General features: G+C 36.6%; 1 protein-coding gene and 1 pseudogene across 5 annotated transcripts in view; one reads left to right on the plus strand and one right to left on the minus strand.

Annotated features, from left to right (window-relative positions):
* The window catches only part of URI1 (URI1 prefoldin like chaperone), a 90,279-nt gene that overhangs the window by 20,429 nt on the left and 51,042 nt on the right, over positions 1–18,808 (plus strand). The window lies entirely within an intron of this gene.
* On the minus strand, positions 9,205–11,181 carry LOC100431465 (large ribosomal subunit protein uL6-like; annotated as a pseudogene).

An 18,808-nucleotide genomic window follows, 5' to 3' on the forward strand; every position in this document is an offset into this window, starting at 1 on the left:
ATACGTGCATAATGCTGACTTGATATATTTTCTGCCATTTGGCATATTAAAAAGATATCTTTAGTTTTATTCTGATGTTAGTGTGACTGAAATGCAAAGGATACTTTTTGGGGTGCTCTGAACAGCTTTCTGGTATCGTGTTGAGTTACATTGGAAGAGAGTAACTGCTTTTTCAGTTACAGTCTTGTGGCAAACTGAATGACTGTTTTCTGTAGACATTGACTGTGCTACCAAATTATTTTTCTGTGTTGTGTTAATGTTAATTCGGCACACAAAATAACCACGTATATCTGTCATGGGTGTGTAAAATTATCCCCAGTTCAGAAAAAAGCGCGTCAGTATTTAATCTATCTTTATTTAATAGAAGCATTTGCTTCAGTGGACAGGAGACCCACAAGGCCACAAAATAAACTGATTAGATAGCTGCACTGTAGTTATAGTGTAGTACAGGAAAACTACCCAGTAAATCGGCAGTGAAAATTTTTTGTGAAGCAATTTATTTAGGCTTTAAAGCTGGCCAGTTGTGGGAGTACAGTGAGTTCTAGTAAAGTAGAAGTGTAGTGACATCCTGAGTGTAGAAGGGGAAAATGTCATAGTAGCTTCATATGTGGCACTTAGTATTCCTTTATGAAAGTTGAATCAAACATGCTTTTAAGCTCTTGGCCTTTCCCTACATGGGTTTTGTGAGACAGAGTTAAACTCTGCAGAAAATGATTTGAATGACTGTTTTCAGTTTCCCCTGGGGGGTACCTACCTAGTTGGCTCTAGATGCAGAGAGAGAGATGAGTTCCTTACACACAGTGGGTGCCTTAGGCTTAGGGCATGATCTTCTCTGGGAGCCTTGATTGAGAGGGGCTGGTAGGTAATGTGGCTTAAATGTTGCTCATTAGTTTTGTTCTTTCTTTTTTTCCAAATTCAGCTAAGGAGTATAACAAGTTTTACACTCTCTCTCTGTTTTTTTCTTGTATGTTCTCTGGAACATGGAATAAAAAGGACAAAAAATTGGCAACCTGAGGAAGAGGACAGACAAGGGGCATGAACAAGCCACAACCTCTAAGTGACAACATCTGTAGTCAGTGGTTAGGATCAAATATTTTAACATTGCTTTCACTTACAGTCAATGGTGAAACATTTCCAAAACAATTTATTTTAGTTAGAACTTCGGTTTGTTTCTATTTTAATCTAGCAAAAAAACATGTAGGAAACATTCCCTGCAGCTTTGTTTATAATGAGAAAAACTAAAAGTCTGACATTAGGGGATTGGTTAAATAAATCAGGAGCTATTATGTAGGCATTGAAAACTAGGACAGTATGTATAGGGTGGTTCCAGTTATGTTTATATAAATATTTACACATTTTACATAGGAAAACACCATTGTTTTAAAAGTACACGATTTTATTATTTTACCTAAAAGTCTGTAAAATTGGATGGGATTTTTTTTCCAAGAAAAGCTATTGATAAAACTTATTTTAATTTTAACGAAAATTGGAATGTTATTTTAATTGCAAAACACTTTCTGAGCCTGAAAAATGGCTCTTGGCTGGTTTGAATGCCAGTTAGGCAGGTTTATTTCTTGGTTACTTCAGAGCTGATATATATAATTTGTTCAAACAGCCATCTTCCAGTTGATTCCCTTCCCCCACCCCAAAGGTTTTATTTAATCTTCATTTGTTATAAGATACAGGGAGAGGAGAGAAATTCAGATCATCCTTTTTTTTTTTTTCTTTAAATCTGTTTTTACTAACAGCAGTAAAATATTTGTTGGAAAAATGGAAGCTTAACCTGTCTAGACTGTGACCTGTACCATAAAATGTGTGGTCTAGGACTGTTGTGGAGTGTCTTGGGCTGTTCAGGGAGGTTTCCTTGTACTAAGATCTTGTTAAATCTGATTCTAAGAATTGCATTGTGTTGAAATTTTGGTTTCTTGGCTAAGGTGATGTTTCTGAGATATCTGTATTTTATCTCTAGATACTATTAGCTTTTATTAGCAGAACTACTGAGATTTTATTGTAATATTTTAAAAAGTGGTGGATCCAGTATCGTTTTTATAGGCTTATTTGCAGGATAATAGTAAGATTAGAAAATTCATTAGGATAATATATTTATAATTGAGTGCCTCATGTAATTCTCACTTGGAATTTTGGAATAGCTTATACTTCCTGATATAGAGCCTTGGGGAATTAAATGCATTAAGAGTAAATATTTTAAATTTTTTATAAAGCAGAACAGCTAATTTAACTTAATGGAGGGTTTTCATATTTCTTGTGATAAACTAAACTGCACATAGTTTAAGGAACTGTCAGCCACGTAGGCCATATAACAGCTATTCTTTCCAAGCCTAGAATCCATGCCATAGAATTTATGTAACAAATATTTAATGAGTATCTACTACATGCCAGGCATGTTCTGCTGAGTGGGCAGTAATGAACAAAATACAGCAAGTTCTTGCTTTCATGGTTACACTCTAGGGGTGAAGGCATGCAGTTACATAGCCTTACCTTGGGTGTTTGGTAGGTAAGGCTAAGTAGAAAAACAGGAAGGTAAGAGGCCTGTAGAGAATGTTGGATGTGAGTGGAGGGATGGTGTCTTCTGTAAGCCATCAGAGAGGGCTTCTCTGTTAGGTTCCATTTGAGCAGAAACTTGAAATAAGTGGGGAGTGAGCTGTGTGGATATATGGAGGATATTTTAGAGAAGAGCCAGTATGAGAGCAGTACCAGATGATTGTAAGAGTTTTGGTTTTCATATTTGTGAGATGGGAGCCATTGGAATGTGTTTTGAGGCTGATCTTAAATTATATCCATTTGTCATGCATATGTGAAGAAATGGACGGATGGAATTACATTATAGGGAGCAACTCTGTGTGCCACGCATTGTGATAGATGTTTACAGATCCGATCTTAGAATTTTCATTAATACTGTTTATTTTTCAGATGAACAGTTTGTTTCTAGTTTTTGCCTGGAACTTTCTCATGGCGCGTTTGTGTCTTCAGTTCCACTTAGAATGCTTTTTCTAAGGTGGTTATACCAGTTTACCGCTTGCTAGCAGTGGACAGAAGTTCTCCCTATTTCAGTCTTTACCACCATGTGTCTTTTCATATTTGCTGGCCAATCTAGTGATGAGTAATGAGGTTGATGACCTTTTCAGATGTTTATTGGCTACTTGGATTTTTGTGTTTTGTTTTTGTGAAATACCTGCTCATCTCTTAACTACTTTCTATTGAGATGTTAGTTATATTCTAATTGATTCATCGTAATGACTGCCTTTCCAATTACATATTGTAAGTTTCTTTCCTGGTCTGTGGCTTGACTTGGAGCACTTACAGTGGTGTCTGTCCTTTGATCAACAGACATTTTTAATTTTAACAATTGTTTCCTTCATGGTTAGTGTTTTTTGTCTTGTTTTTAAGAGGTCTTTCTTACTATTTTTCTGAGGATATCCTCTTTTATTGTCTAATAGAAGCTTTATTGCTTTGCTTTTCACATTGAGAATCTATATTCTACCTGGAATTGGCTTCGTATATGGGGGGGATTGAGGTCAGGTTTCATTTTTACTGTATGGATACCTAGTTGCCCCATCAGCATTTATTGGAAAGAGTGTCATGTCTCCACCGCATTGTCATCTTTGTCATAAATCAGGTGACTGTGTAAGTGGATCAGTTTCTTGACTGTTCTGTTGGCTTGTCTGTTCTTGCAGCAAACCTACACTGTCTAAATCATTATGACTTTGTAAGTTATCTTGGTACCTGGTACATGGTGGTGTAGTTTTAGTTGCGGTTCCTCAAGATTGCCTTTATTTTCTCCTTTCCAGTCCGTATGCTGTTTCTTTTTCTTGCTTCTGATACTGGCCAGTTCAAGTGCTGGTAGTGGGCATCAGGGGTCAACTTTTAAACATTTACCATTAAGTGTGATGTTTACTGTGAGTAATTTTTGTATTTGCTTTTATCAGATTAAGGAAATTTCCTTATATTCCAAGTTTGCTATGAGTATTTATGAGTGGGTATTGAATTTTAGAAATGCTTTTTCTAAATTGATTAATTATAGGTAATTCATTGAAAAGAGTATATTTGTTCTGTAAGTTCTGTAACTTCAATAAGTAATGTTGAAGTTACTTATTTTTTAAGAAAGGCACAGTTGTAAGAATATGTTTGCTTGTATAGCCAAAGGCACATTCCATTTTGTAGGTAGGTGAGTTTTCAGAACTCATTACTTGTAAGTTTTATTTTAGATAAACTTCTTGTTGTTGTTGGCACTTAGTATTGTGCCAGTAATGTGCCATAAGAAGAGACAACTTTGGTTTTAGTCCTTCGAAAGTTGTCAATAAACATAAAACAGTATTTCAAGGAGGGAAAAACCCATTTTCATTGTGTTAGGCTTCTCTAGATTGGAAGAAAAGATGGTAATGGTCCCAAAACACTGGAGGGAAAGGGGGAAGAAGGTGCATGGAATCTGTGATTTGGCCGTAACTGCTTTATTTTGTTTTACCTGTTGTTTTCATTTTGAGTTTAAGAACCTTTTAGCTTGTATCACTTGCCGTTATCTCCAGAGTGATGTGTCAATCTTTTTAGTCTGTCAGATGCAGTTTTCCCCCCTTAAACTACAACTGTTTATTTGAAAAATTATAAAACTACAGGAAAGGCGAAAGAACAATATGATGACTACTGTTTAATCAGTTAACATTTTGTCCCATTTGCTTTTCTCTTTATATATTCCTTTTTTTTTTTTTTCCCTTTTCCCCCAGCAGAACCATTCAGAAGTGAATTGCAGACATCATCACATCAGTAATACTGAAGCACTTATCATTTTACATCAAGGTCATTCTTCTACATAACCATATCTTTTTTTCACACTCAAGAAATTAACATTGACATGTACCATATTCACATTTTCTCAGTTTTTCTAAAAATGTCCTTTATAACTCTCTTTCAATGCAAGAGCCAGTCAAAGATTACTATGGCATTTGACTCTCTTATCTCCTTAATCTTCTTTCATCTAAAATTATTCCCCGCCACCTTCTGTCTTTATGAAATTGGCATTTTTGAAACGTTAGATCAGTTTTCTTGTAGAATGTCCCACAATTTGAAGATGTCTAATGAACGTAATCATGAAGAAACAAACATTTTTGGCAAGAATACTACGTAGATAGTTGGTTGGTGGCACAAGCCTGTAGTCCCAATTACTCCAAAAGCTCCGAAGGCTGAGGCAGGAGGTGGAGTCCAGCTTGGGCATCATAGTGGTAAGGTCCTGTCTCTAAAAACACACACACACATACACGCGTGATTACATAGATGATGATGACTTTTCATTGCATCACATCAGGAGACACATAATGTCATTTTTGTCCCATTATTAGTGTTGCTAACCACTTGTTTAAGATGTCAGGTCTCTCCATCATAAAGTTACCTTTAAATGATATAGTACTTGAAGACAGTGTAAATATCCTATTCCTCAAAAGCCTTTTGCCATGGATGATCCTTGCCTAAATCGGTTATGTTGGTGTTTGCTAATTAGTGATTTTCTAACAATGTATTTATTAGTTTATGTTTTTCGATCAACAAGAACTCTAGCGGCCCCCCCCTTTAATTTCACAATAAACTCATTTTTTTTGTTGTTTCAAATTGAGAGTGATGTGATTTCTTCATTCCTTTTGATGTTCAAATTGTTCTAAATTTGGCCAATGGGAGCCCCTTCAAGCTGGCTCAAGCATGCATTCTTTTTTTTTTTTTTGAGACAGTTTCACTCTTGTTGCCTCGGCTGGAGTGCGGTGGCACGATCCTGGCTCACTGCAACCTCCGCCTCCTGGGTTCGAGTGACTCTGCTGCCTCAGCCTCCCAAGTAGCTGGGATTACAGGCCTCTGCCACCACGCCCAGCTACTTTTTTGTATTTTTAGTAGAGATGAGGTTTCACCATGTTGGCCAGGCTGGTCTCAATCTCCTGACCTCAGGTGATCCACCCGCCTGGGCCTCCCAAAGTGCTGGGATTACAGGCGTGAGCACCCTGTGGCTGGCCTGTGCATTCTTTTTTCATTATTTGATCATTACCTTGCTTTCTGGCACAGGATGTTCCAGGCTTGCCCTGTAGTTTGCCTTAGTCCTGAAATTGACTATTTCTTCCAAGAGCCTTATAAAATAAGAAATGCTTAGAAACCAAGATGTGGACACAAGTAGTGCTGATTGCTGCTGGGGTGTTAATTGCATCAAGCAGACAGTACTAAGGAAATATATTAACCTTCAATATACCAGAAAAAGCAGTCATCACCATTTACCATCTAGGTCCAGTGGATCCTGTTTACTGTTTATATTTTTAAGTAATTTTTGCAAATAATTTACAGGTCTAAGAATAAGGGATAGTGAAAAACAATTTTATTGGAAAGTTTAATCAGAATTTAAACACAGCAGTTCTCTTTATATTAAGCAAATCTTGATGCACAAAGATTATGAGATTTAAGAATACTGCCACATGTCCTCTTAGAACAATGGGATTATCTAGGTTCTTGTTGCAAATTATTGCATCATGAAGTCCTTCCTGTTGAATGACTGACTGGATGGGAATATCCTCTTTCCTTTTTGTTCTTACAAGTATAGTGTTCATTCACGGATTCTTTATTTTTCCTTATTCTAATCAGTCAACCCTTTTTTAACATTCACTAAGTTCATATGCATGTAGTTTTCTTCCTCCATTGGCATGGTCTCTTCTAGGACTTAATACAAAGATAAACCAATACAGAATGCCTGCTTTAAGAACCTATTTCTGGTGTCTTCAGGGTTTTTTTCTCCTAGCCTCTGACCTCAAGAATTTAAAAAACTTACAGGAATAGAAGAGGAAATAGAATTTAGAGATCTTTTATTCTAGCAATCTTGTTTTATTATGGTAAACTAAATATATTTAATAAAATCTGCCATTTAACAATTTCTTGTGTGTATGCTTTTCAGTGACATTGATTACATTCACTGTTAGGTAACCATCACTATTCTTTCTAAAACTTTTTCATCACCCCAAACAGAAACTCTCTACCCGTTAAGCAATAATGCTGTCATTCTCCCCTCCTCCAAACCCCTAGTCATTTATGACTATACATTTTGTTGCTTGTGTTTTTTGGTGTCATATCTAAGAATCCATTGCCAGATCCAAGGTCTTGAAGATTTATACCTATGTTTCCTTCTAGGGATTTCATGATTTTAGCTCTTATATTTAGGTCATTGATCCATTTTGAGTTAATTTCTGTATATTCATTAAATGTTGATTTTGAGAAAATTCATCTAGGATATTTTCATCTGAAGGCTCATAATCTGAGATTTAATTTATGCTCTCATTTCACCATCATCACGAGTGTCTTTCTGCGCTAACCAATGTGGTAGCCATTAACCACATGTGTCTATTATACTTAAATTTAAAATTCAAGTTAATTAAAATTAAGTAAAATAAAAATTCAGTTTTTTGGTTACAATGGCCACATCTCAAGTGCTCATTAGTCACATTTGGCTATTGGCTGTTGTATTGGTCTGTGCTGATGAAGATTCCCTTCATCAAAAAAAAAAAAATTATTGGACTTCATTGGTCAAGAGTGCTACTTGCTCTTTATATTCATAATCTGATTCATTTAATAATTGTGAAGTATCTTTCCATCACTTTTTTCCTCTTTCCATTATAGGCAGAAAGTAAAAACAATCTGAATTCTCAACTGTGTTTATTGAAAGCGAAAAGCAGAGTACAAATATGGTGTCTGTTATCATTTATACTTTCTTGAAAGATGATGCAATATCCTAGGCAATGCAGTAAGAAAATGGAAGGATGATATTTTGCTGTTGATTGCATCATCCTTCTAGGTGATTCCATAGTTCTTCCATTTTCTCATTTTCTTATTATTTAGTTTTTTTTTTTTTTTTAAGAGCATAGTTAGGAATAGTTGATCATAAAATAATTACTAAGGTGATGATGAAATGGCAAGATGCAGGAAAAACATAATCACTAGGATCCTGTAGTGTATCTTAGACTTACAAAGACACTGTACCCATATGGTAATTGCAGAATAAAATGAGTTTTTTTTTTTCTTCATAGGAAAATTTTCTTTTGATTCCTTGGAAGACCTCTAAGAGAAGATAAAAGGCATGAAATATTAATCCTTGCAAATAGTTAGAACTACTCAAGAAAGAAACTAAAAAAATAAAACTGGGTTCAGTGGACCCTGATTGTATACCCTGATACTTTGAATTCAAATCCATTACCACAAGGTTCTTCTTAAATTTTCCCCAGTTTATATTTGAAACTCCCCTTCTTTCATAGTGAAAACCTTGGTTCTCAACGTCTGCATTTATTCATTTGCTCTATCCTACAATATATACAAAATAGCTTCAGAATTACTACATTAATACCACTGCCAATGGCAAACCTGTGAAGTAAAGTTCAAAATGTCTTTGCAGTTTTATTGGCTTTTGTGTAATTAATGCTTTTGGGGTGTACAGTTAGGGTACTGATCTCAAAAGTCACTTGAATTACTTTTTTTCTGTGCAGTTATACCTTGGATTTTTATTTATATATTGAATCTTAGTATTTGCTTTTTTATCTTTTTCACTTAACTGCATTTTATGAATGCATGAAAACATTTGCATGGTTCAGAATCACAACTAAATCAAAAGTTATCCCTACTGAGGTAGTTCTGATTCATTCCCATTCCTGCTCTTACTTACCCCTATAGATAAACTTTTTTTTTTTTTTTTTTTTGAGACTGAGTTTCGCTCTTGTTGCCCAGGCTGGAGTGCAGTGGCGCAATCTCGGCTCACTGCAACCTCCACATCCCGGGTTCAAGCAATTCTCCTGCCTCAGCCTCCCAAGTAGCTGGAATTACAGGCGCCTACCACCATGCCCGGCTAATTTAAAAAATATTTTTAGTAGAAATGGAGTTTCACCATGTTCGCCAGGGTGGTTTCAAACTCCTGACCTCAGGTGATCTGCCCGCCTCAGCCTCCCAAAGTGCTAGGATTACAGGTGTGAGCCACCACAGCCGGCCTAGATAACCATTTACATTCACTTTTGACTTGTCCTTCCTCTGTTTCTTCTTCAAAAATACTTATATGTGTTCACTTTATCTCCCCTCCATACTGCTTTCTTATACAAAAGGCAGCATATTTTGCGTTTTGTTCATCTCATTAAATGATAAACCTGGGAATTACTCTGGTTCGTCTTTTTTTTTTTTTTTTTTTGGAGATGGAGTCTCGCTCTGTCGTCCAGGCTGGAGTGCAGCGGTGCATTCTTGGCTCCGCCTCCCGAATTCATGCCATTCTCCTGCCTCAGCCCAGCTAATTTTTTTTTTTTTTTTTTTTTTTTAATTTTTCAGTAGAGACGGGGTTTCACTGTGTTAGCCAGGAAGGTCTCGATCTCCTGACCTCATGATCCGCCTGCCTCGGCCTCCCAAAGTGCTGAGATTACAGGCGTGAGCCACCGTGCCTGGCCTCCTGATCATATTTTGTGGTTGCATAGTGCTTTATGTCTGTGTCATCAGATATTCAGCTGATATCTTATTGATGGGCATTTGGTGTTTTTTAGTCTCTTGATAGTACAGATAATGCCTCAGTAAATCACTGTATGCATATGTTGTTTCTCATTTGTGAAGTAACTTTGGGTAAAGTCCTAGAGATGGATTACTGAGTCAAAGGGTGAATTTGTTTAGCTTTATCCATATTTATAACCACCCTCTCAATGAACTATTATGTTTAATTTATAATACGAAATAAAAATACATAAGAGAAATAGAAGAATATTATATCCAAAAACTAGAAGTTCCTTGAATTGGCTGTTTCCTGTGATCTTCATTGCCATTTTCCCAGTTTACAATTTTTTTCTTTTCTTTTTTTTTTTCTTCCTGGATTCAAGTGATTCTCCTGCCTCAGCCTCCCAAGTAGCTGGGATTAACAGGCACCCACCACCATGCCCAGCTAATTTTTATATTTTTAGTTGAGACAGGATTTCACCATGTTGGCCAGGCACGTCTCAAACTCCTGACCTCAGGTGATGTGCCCTCCTTGGCCCCTCAAAGTGCCGGGATTACAGGCGTGAGCCACTGTGCCTGGCCCAGTTATCATTTCTTACAAAAGAGGCAGTAATTCCTGGCTGGCCTTGGCAGTTCCACTTTGTTCCTCTTCTATCTATTTCCCAGAGTAGTCTTTTTTTTTTTTTTTTGAGATGGAGTTTTGCTCTTGTTGCCCAGGCTGGAGTGCAATGGAGTGGTCTTGGCTCATTGCAACCTCCACATCCTGGGTTCAAGTGATTCTCCTGCCTCAGCCTCCCATGTTGCTGGGATTACAGGTGCCTGCCACCACACCCAGCTAATTTTTGTATTTTTAGTAGAGATGAGGTTTCGCCATGTTGGTCAGTCTGGTCTCAAACTCCTGACCTCAGGTGATCCACCTGTCTTGGCCTCCCAAAATTTTACAGGCGTGAGCCACGGTGCCTGGCCCAGAGTAGTCTTTTTTTTTTTTAAGAAGGTCCAAATTAATAGGTCTTTTATTGCATCATTTAAATATCACAAGTATGTCTTAGGAGTCATCTGGCATCTTCTTTCTGTAGCTGGATAACTCTTAGATCTTATTCATCAGCCTGCTGAACAGTTCCTTTTTCAGAGACATAGATACCATCCAAAAATTTCCTGATATCCTTGTTTTTAACTGTTGTGGCTTGCTGAATCAAAGCTGCTGAATTTGAAACAAGCTCAGTGTCATTTCCTTCAAGGATTAATTCATCTTTCTGGGCTTGAGGTACTGAACAGGCAACACCTGGTCTCATCTGAACCCTGCGGATGTATTTTTCACCCAAGAAATTTTGGATTTCAACAAGAGACCCATTCTCCTGGATAACGTTACATTGATGGGGAAGTGAGCATACACAGACCTCATCTTGTAACGGAAGCCCAGTGTAACACCCTTGATCATGTTCTGTACATGACTACAAATAGTCCGAATGGTAGCCAGTTCCTTTCTGTTACCCCACCATTTGTCAACCCGGAGCCTCTTTTTTTTCTTTCCAAGGAGTCTGAGTTCTACGTTGATGTGATTGAAGTCCCTCCGCAGGGTTTCTCTGGGGCCCTTCACGATAACTGTGCATCCCTTCAGAGTAATGTCGACATTTTCTGGAATGTCGACAGTCTGATTGCTGAGAATGGTCTTCATTCTCACAGTAGACGCAGCAAAAAAAGTGGCCCAGAGTAGTCTTTTTAAGAATGCGAATTGGATGATGTCATTTTGTCATTTTCCTGCTTATAATTCTTTTGGATTTATCAGCAGGAAAACCGTAAAATAAATACAATTTATGTCTTGAAATTTTAAAATGGATTCCAAGTTTCTGTTGACATCTGCAACTTTTCTTCTGTTTTCATGAATGTATTAATCATAAAGTCTGTTACATTTTATAAATGCAATATGTCAATCAAATGAAGGTCTGCTTTTATTCTTTCCTCTTGGTTTCTTTATAGCTGCTTTTGTTTTTATAGATTGCCTTGTACCTTGTAATTTTGAACTGAATGCCAGATATTGTAACAAAAATTTCTAGAGATTCTGGAGGGGGTTAAGTTTTCTTTTAGCAGCCAGAGTAATCCTTATGGAGTATGTTGACTGTTTCATAAACTATGTGATTATGTGTGTGTAGCTCTGTTTCTCTATTCTGTTCCATTGGATTATTTGCCTATAATTGCACCAGTATCACACTCTTACTATTTTAGCTTTATGATAGGTCTTGATATCTAGTAGTAAAATTCCTCTAGCACTTTGTTCTTCAAGATTGTCTTTACTATTCTGACCCTTTGCTTTTTTGTATATATTTTAGGATCACCTTTCCAATACTCAAAAAATAACATCACTGGGGTTTTGCTTGGAGTGCACTGGATCTAAAGATTGGTTTGAGGAGAATTAAGATGTTTACAATATTAAGTTTTAAAATCTATGAACATGGTATATCCATTTATTTACTTCTATAACTTTTCAGTATTAGCTTTTAAAAGTATACAAATCTTCATGTGTTAGATTTATTTCTAGATAATATTTTTTATTGCCTTTTGTAATTTACTTGCTATTCATTTTTTTTTTTTTTGCTGGTAACATACTTGATTTTTACATACTGACTTTGTTCCAAAATTTTTTGTTGTTGTTGTTAAAAAATAGAGATGAGTTTGCTGTGTTGGCCAGACTGGTCTCGAACTCCAGGCCTCAAGTGATCCACCCGCCTCTGCTTCCCAAAGTGCTGGGATTACAAGTGTGAGCCACTATGCCTGGCCTAAATTTATTTGAATTCTAATTACTTGTCTATACATTCTGATAGTATCTGTGTAGTTACATACAGGCATGTTGTTTGTAAATACTGACAGTTTTATTCATTCCAGTTCTTAAGTTTTTTTTATGGTTGGTTGTTTTGTTTTTTTTTTGCCCTATTGTGTGGGCTAGAACCTTTTAATATAATGTAAAATAAAAGTTAGGACATTGGGCTTTACCTACCAGGAGGGCACTTTTAAGTATTTCACCATACAGATGTTCGTAGTTGGCTTTTTGTAGCTACTCTTTATGAAAATAAGGACATTTTCTCCTGTTGCTAATTTTATCATGAATGGATGCTGAATTTTATGAAATGTATTTTCTGTGTTTCTTGAGATAATAATATGGTTAATTACTTTGATTTTTTAAAAATATTCAAATGCCATTGCATTCGTGCAGCAAACCCATTTGTAGAGGATGTGTTTACCTTGTTGTATATTGCTAGGTTAAATTTGATAATATTTTATTAAGGTATTTTGTTCTGTTACATGAGGCAAAATTCTGTAATTCTTTATTTTCTTTTCTTTTTTCTTTTTTTTTGATTTAACTCTACCAGGGTGCTGTGGCTTACACCTGTAATCCCAGCACTTTGGAAAACTGAGGTGGGCGGATCACGTGAGGTCAGGGGTTTGAGATCAGCCTGGCCAACATGGTGAAACCCCATCTCTATAAAAAATACAAAAATAAGCTGGGTGTCATGGCGGGGGCCTGTAATCCCAGCCACTCGGAAGGTTGAGGCATGAGAATTGCTTGAACCCGGGAGGTGGAGGTTGCAGTGAGTTGAGATCACGCCACTGCACTCCAGCTTGGGCAAGTGAGACTCGGTCTCAAAAAAAAAAAAAAAAAAGATTAACACTATCTTAAACCTATGATTTTCTTTTCTTGTAATGTCCATGTAAGGATTTGGCTTCAGAATTAGGCTGGTCTCATGAAACAACTCCCATTTTTGTATATCCTATAAAAGAGTTTGTACACTATTGTTATTGGTTTTTGTGTGTGTGTTTTGTTTTTGTTTTTTTTGAAACAGAATCTCGCTCTCTCTCATCCAGGCTGGAGTGCAGTGGCCAATCCTGGCTCATTGCAGCCTGGAACTCCCAGGCTCAGATGATCCTCTCGCCTCAGTCTCCCCGAGTAGCTGGGGCTATAGGAATGCACCACCATGCCTGGCTAATTTTTCTGTATTTTTTGTAGAGACAGAGTCTCACTATGTTGCCCAGGCTGGTCTTGAACTTCTGGGATCAAGCTATCCATCTGCCTTGGCTTCCAAAATGATGGACTACAGGCTAGTCAGCCACTGTGCCTGGCTTGTACTGTTTCTAACTTAAATGTTTGGAAGAGTTCATCAACAAAGCTGTCTGGGCCCAGTGTTTTTCTTGGACATTTTGTATGGAGATTTTAATATATGGCCTCAATTTCTTTGAAAGTTCAAAGACTATCCAGATTTTCTGTTTCTAGTTGTATCATTTTAGAAAATTTGATTTTCAAAGAATTGTCCTTTCTAAGTTTTCTAGCTTGTTGTCCCTCCGAGTTACCATGATATCCTGTTATCTTTTTATTATCAGTAGATTTGGTGGTGATGTCTTCTTTTTAATTACTGTAATTTTTAATTTGTGGGTTTTTTCCTCCCTTGATTTCTCTTCTTAAGGGTTTATCAATTTTATATTTTATATTTTTGCCTTTGATTTTTTTCCTCTTTTCTAAGTCTGCTTTCTACTTTATTGATTTCTTCTCTTTTTTTTCCTGTTTAAGATTTTCCTTTGCCTGTAAGTTTTCTAGCCCTTTGAGATGATGGTTGAGGTTACTAATATTAACCTTTCCTTATTGTAAGATATGCATTTTGAGCTTTAAATTTTTCTCTTAATCATTGCCTTAGGTACTGCACACATTTTCCTTATCAGTCATTTAAAAATAGTTTCTAAACATTATTTTCTACTTATTTTTCTGTTTCTCTAGTGTGGTCAGAGTACACATTCTGCATAACTGAAATTTAAGTCTTGCCTTTTGACCTAATTTTTTTTTTTCTTGGTAAATTTTTCATAATTTACTTGGAAAAAAATGTTAATCCTGCAGTTTTTGGGTTCAGTATGTGTCTGTTAGTTCAGGCTGCTTGAATATGTTGTTGTTCCAGTATTTTATGTCCTTGTTAATTTTTTTGTCTGCTAATTCTATCATTTATTGAGATATGTATTAAAATATTCACTAGGATTATAGATTTATTTTTCTCTCTTTTTTTAACCTTTATATATTTTACAGCTATGTTATTCATTGTATACAAATTTAAAATTGTAATAACTTCCTGGTCAGTTGACCTTTTCACCATTCTGAGATATTTTTATCTCTAGTAATGCTACTTGCCTTCAAGTCTCCTTTGTTGGATATTAGTATTAGTATGGTCACACCAGCTAAATTTGTTTGTTTGTTTTGTCTGTCTTTAAAAAAAAAATCTTTTAACTTCAGTCTTTTGGGTTCAAAGTGTGTCTTATAAACAGCATATTGTTGTGGTTTTAATATTCAGTCTGGATATCTTTTCCTTTTATTTAGAGTATTTTAAGCCATTATATGTAGTAGGACTCCTGATATATTTAATTTTATCACCTTTCTATTAGACGTACATTGTATTTATTTTTTATTTAAAAAATTGTAGTAAAATATAACAAAATTTACCATTTTAATAATTTTATTTTAAGAGACTGCATCTTGCTTTGTCACCCAGGCTGGAGTGCAGTGGTATGGTCATAGCTCACTGCAACCTTGAACCCCTGAGCTCAAGTGATCCTGCCTGAGTCTCCTGAGTAGCTGGGACTACAGGTGCGTGCCATTGTGCCTAGCTAATTAAAAAAAAATTTTTTTTTTTTGTAGAGACAGGGACTCACTATGTTGCCCAGGGTGGTCTTGAACTCCTGGCCTCAAGCGGTCGTCCTGCCTTGGCCTCTCAAAATGCTGGGAAATAGGCATGAGGTACCATGACCAGCCCATTTTAATCATTTTTAAGTATACAGTTCAGTGGCATTGGGTATATTCACATTGTTGATCAACCATAATTATCATCCATCTCCAGGCCTTTTTTTTTTTTTTAAATCTTGCAAAACTGAAACTCTGTTCATTAAACAATAACTCTCTGTTCTTCCCCTTCCTGATCTGGCTATCAGCATTCTATTATACTTTTTGTCTCTATGAATTTGATTACTCTAGGTACCTTTAAGTGGAATCATATAGTATTTGTCCTTTTGTGACTGGCTTATTTTATTTACCATAATGTCTCAAGGTTCGTCCATGTTGTGTGGCACATATCAGAATTTCTTCCTTTTTAAGGCTGAATAATATTCTATTGTATTATAGAATGTATTATGCAGTGTATTGTACATTTTTGTTTATTTTAGCATCCATGGATACTTGGGTTGCCTCTACCTTTTGGTGATTTTGAGTAATGCTGCTGTGAACATGGGTGTTTTGTTTAAGTATCTGCTTTTGATTCTTTTTTTGTTTGTTTGTTTTGAGATGGAGTTTCACTCTTGTTGCCCAGGCTGGAGTGCAATGGCACAATCTCGGCTCACTGCAACCTCTATCTCCCAGGTTCAAGTGATTCTCCTGCCTCAGCCTCCCAAGTAGCTGAGATTACAGGCATGCACCACCACCCCCGGCTAATTTTTTGTATTTAGTAGAGATGGGGTTTCACCATGTTGGTCAGGCTGGTCTCGAACTCCTGACCTTGGGTGATCCACCCACCTCGGCCTCCCAAAGTGCTGGGATTACAGGCTTCTGCCACTGCGCCCGGCTGCTTTCGATTCTTTTGTGTATGCTCAGAGGTGGAATTTCTGGATCATATGGTAATTCTGTGTTTAATTTTTAAGGAACTGCCACACTGCTTTCTCCCGTGACTGCACCATTTTACATTCCCGGACAAATTCACAAGGGTTGCAGTCTGCATACTGGGCAACCTTTGGCATTTGCTGTTTTTGTTTTCTGTAAGGACCATCCTCATTACTGGAGTGTCAGATGGTACCCCATGATAGTTCTAATTGACGTACTTTTATGTTCTTTTTTCTCTGCTTTTTTTTTTTCCTTCCTTTGGATCAAACATTTTGTATTGTTATTTCCTCCTATTGTTGGTGATACATTATTTTTTGCTACTTTTATGCTGTACTTTCTTTATGCTTTAGTACTAAATATAATATGTATCTATTGTTTTTTTTTTTTTTTTTTTTTACAATTCCTTTTCACTAAGTCAGTCTCTGGTGTCTCTAGAGATCATAGCATGCATTCATTTATCCAGCCCACCTCTTGCATGATTGCTCCCACGCATTTTAATTCTACATATTTTAAACACCACAACACTGTATTTAATTGTTCTGTGTGGTCAATATTGATTTATCTTTACCCATCTTTTTTTTTTTTTTTATCTTGTACCTTTACTCTTTAATTCTTTCTGCATTTATATTACTCTGAAGAGTTCTTTTTGTTGTTGTTGCTGTCTTTTTTTTTTTAACCGATCACACTTATTTAATAAAAATATCTAGTTTAATAATTTTTTAGATAAGACATTTAATTAACAACATGTCTAGTTTAATAAACCATTAGTATTTCTTTTAATGAAAGTCTGCTGGTGCAGAATTCTGTTTCTGTTGAAAATGTTATTTTTTCCCTCATGTTGGAGGATCTATTTGCTGTATATGTCACTATAGATTTTCAGTTATTTTTTCCAGCATTTCAAGATACTGTTATCTTTCACTTTCTGTTATTGATGTTGAAGTTAGCTCTAGCTCTAAGTCTTGTCACTCCTTTGAAGGCTGTGAATCTCCCCTATGCCTCCTCCGCCTACCCCCAGCTGCACTTAAAGTTTTCCCTTTTTCTTTGGTTTTCATCACGGTAACTATGTTGTGCCTTGAAATTTTCTTTGTGCCTCTCTTGCTTGGGATTCTTGGAGTTTCTTCAGTCTGTTGGCTGATACTTTGATATCAGTTTTAGAAAATCCAGAATTCAAGATCTTTTCAATATTGCTTCTGCTGCATTCTGTCTTCTCTTTCTGGATCTTGCACTTACACTGTGTTTCACATGTCTCTCATTGGTCTTTTCTGTGTTTTCCATATTTTATTTTTGAATCTCTGGGCTTTAATTTGGTGTTTTCTTTTGACCTGTCAAGTTCAAAAATCCTGATTTTTGCTGTTGAATCTTCTTTTAATGCCATTTATTTTAACTTTTGGTTCTTCAGTGGTAGAATTTTTATTTGTTTCTTCCTGTAGATTTCAGTTCTCTAGTGAAAATTGCTATTTTTAAAATATATTCCTCTTATCTTTTCCTCTATTTCCTTGAACATATTAATCATTATGTTTGTTAACACCAGTATCTGGGTTGCATGTGTGTTTGGTTCTGTTTTATATATATTTTCTTTTGACTTTTGGTCATATGATCCTGTTTCTTGGCATCCTAGTTATTTTCGACTAAATCCTGGGATTGTGTCTTTAAAGATTGTAGATATTCCTGAAGGTGATAACTTCCTCTGGAAAAGGCTCGTCCTTTCTTCTACTGAAGCGGATGCAGTGGGAGCTGGTCACCTTACTCCAGGCAGATACTGGGTAGAGTGAAGGCCAGGTTGTTGTTTTAGTAAGGCATCTGCTGCTTCTGGTTTCTTCAGGCTTTCATCTGGAAGCTTGATTTTGCTCACTACACCATATTTCCTTGGAGGCTTCTGAACTAATGTTTGTTTGATCCTGAGCTCCGCTTTTCAGAGTTTTAGTTTATCTTTTTGGCCTTCACAGCTCAGAATTTGACAGATACCATGGGAGGGAAAGCATACAACTGTATGCTTAAGACCTCTCCTGCGCTCTCATTTTACTACCATATAGCCTTGTCAGACTGCGCAAGGTTCTGCTTGTTTCTTTCTGCTAGCCATGGCTGTCTCCTCAGGGCCCAACATAATTCTCAGCCTCTTGCCTGTGCCTCCTGTTGTCTGAGAAAAAAGTGGCTTCAGATGATCAGCTCACTTCTCCACAGTTCTCCCCTCTCTGAATCCTTGGTCCCTCTTGTCCTCACTGCTTTGGCAGCTCTTGGGTGCCTTTAAAGAGATAATTTTTGTATTTATCTGTCTCTTCTACTTTCTGAGAGTTACAAGCTTTTTTTGTCCTACTTGGAGGTATTACAGAAGTCTAGACTGAGTTTTGAATTTACATAGCTACTTGCAGTGATTTAGTGTGATTTAGTGTGATTTAGTGTGATTTGAGATTTTTACTACAGTCTCGCTGACAATGGTGGTTTCTTTTGTTTTTGGGTTTTTTTTTTTTTTTTTGAGACGGAGTTTTGCTCTCATTGTCCAGGCTGGAGTGCAATGGCGTGACCTTGGCTCACTGCAACGTCTGCCTCCCGGGTTTGATTTTCCTGCCTCAGCCTCCTGAGTAGCTGGGATTACAGGCGCCTGCCACAATGCCTGGCTAATTTTTTGTATTTTTAGTAGAGATAGGGCTTCACCATCTTGGCCAGGCTGATCTCGAACTCCTGATCTTAGGTGATCCACCTGTC

This window comes from Pongo abelii, chromosome 20, assembly GCF_028885655.2.
Source record: "Pongo abelii isolate AG06213 chromosome 20, NHGRI_mPonAbe1-v2.0_pri, whole genome shotgun sequence".
Taxonomy (NCBI): Eukaryota; Metazoa; Chordata; class Mammalia; order Primates; family Hominidae; genus Pongo; species Pongo abelii.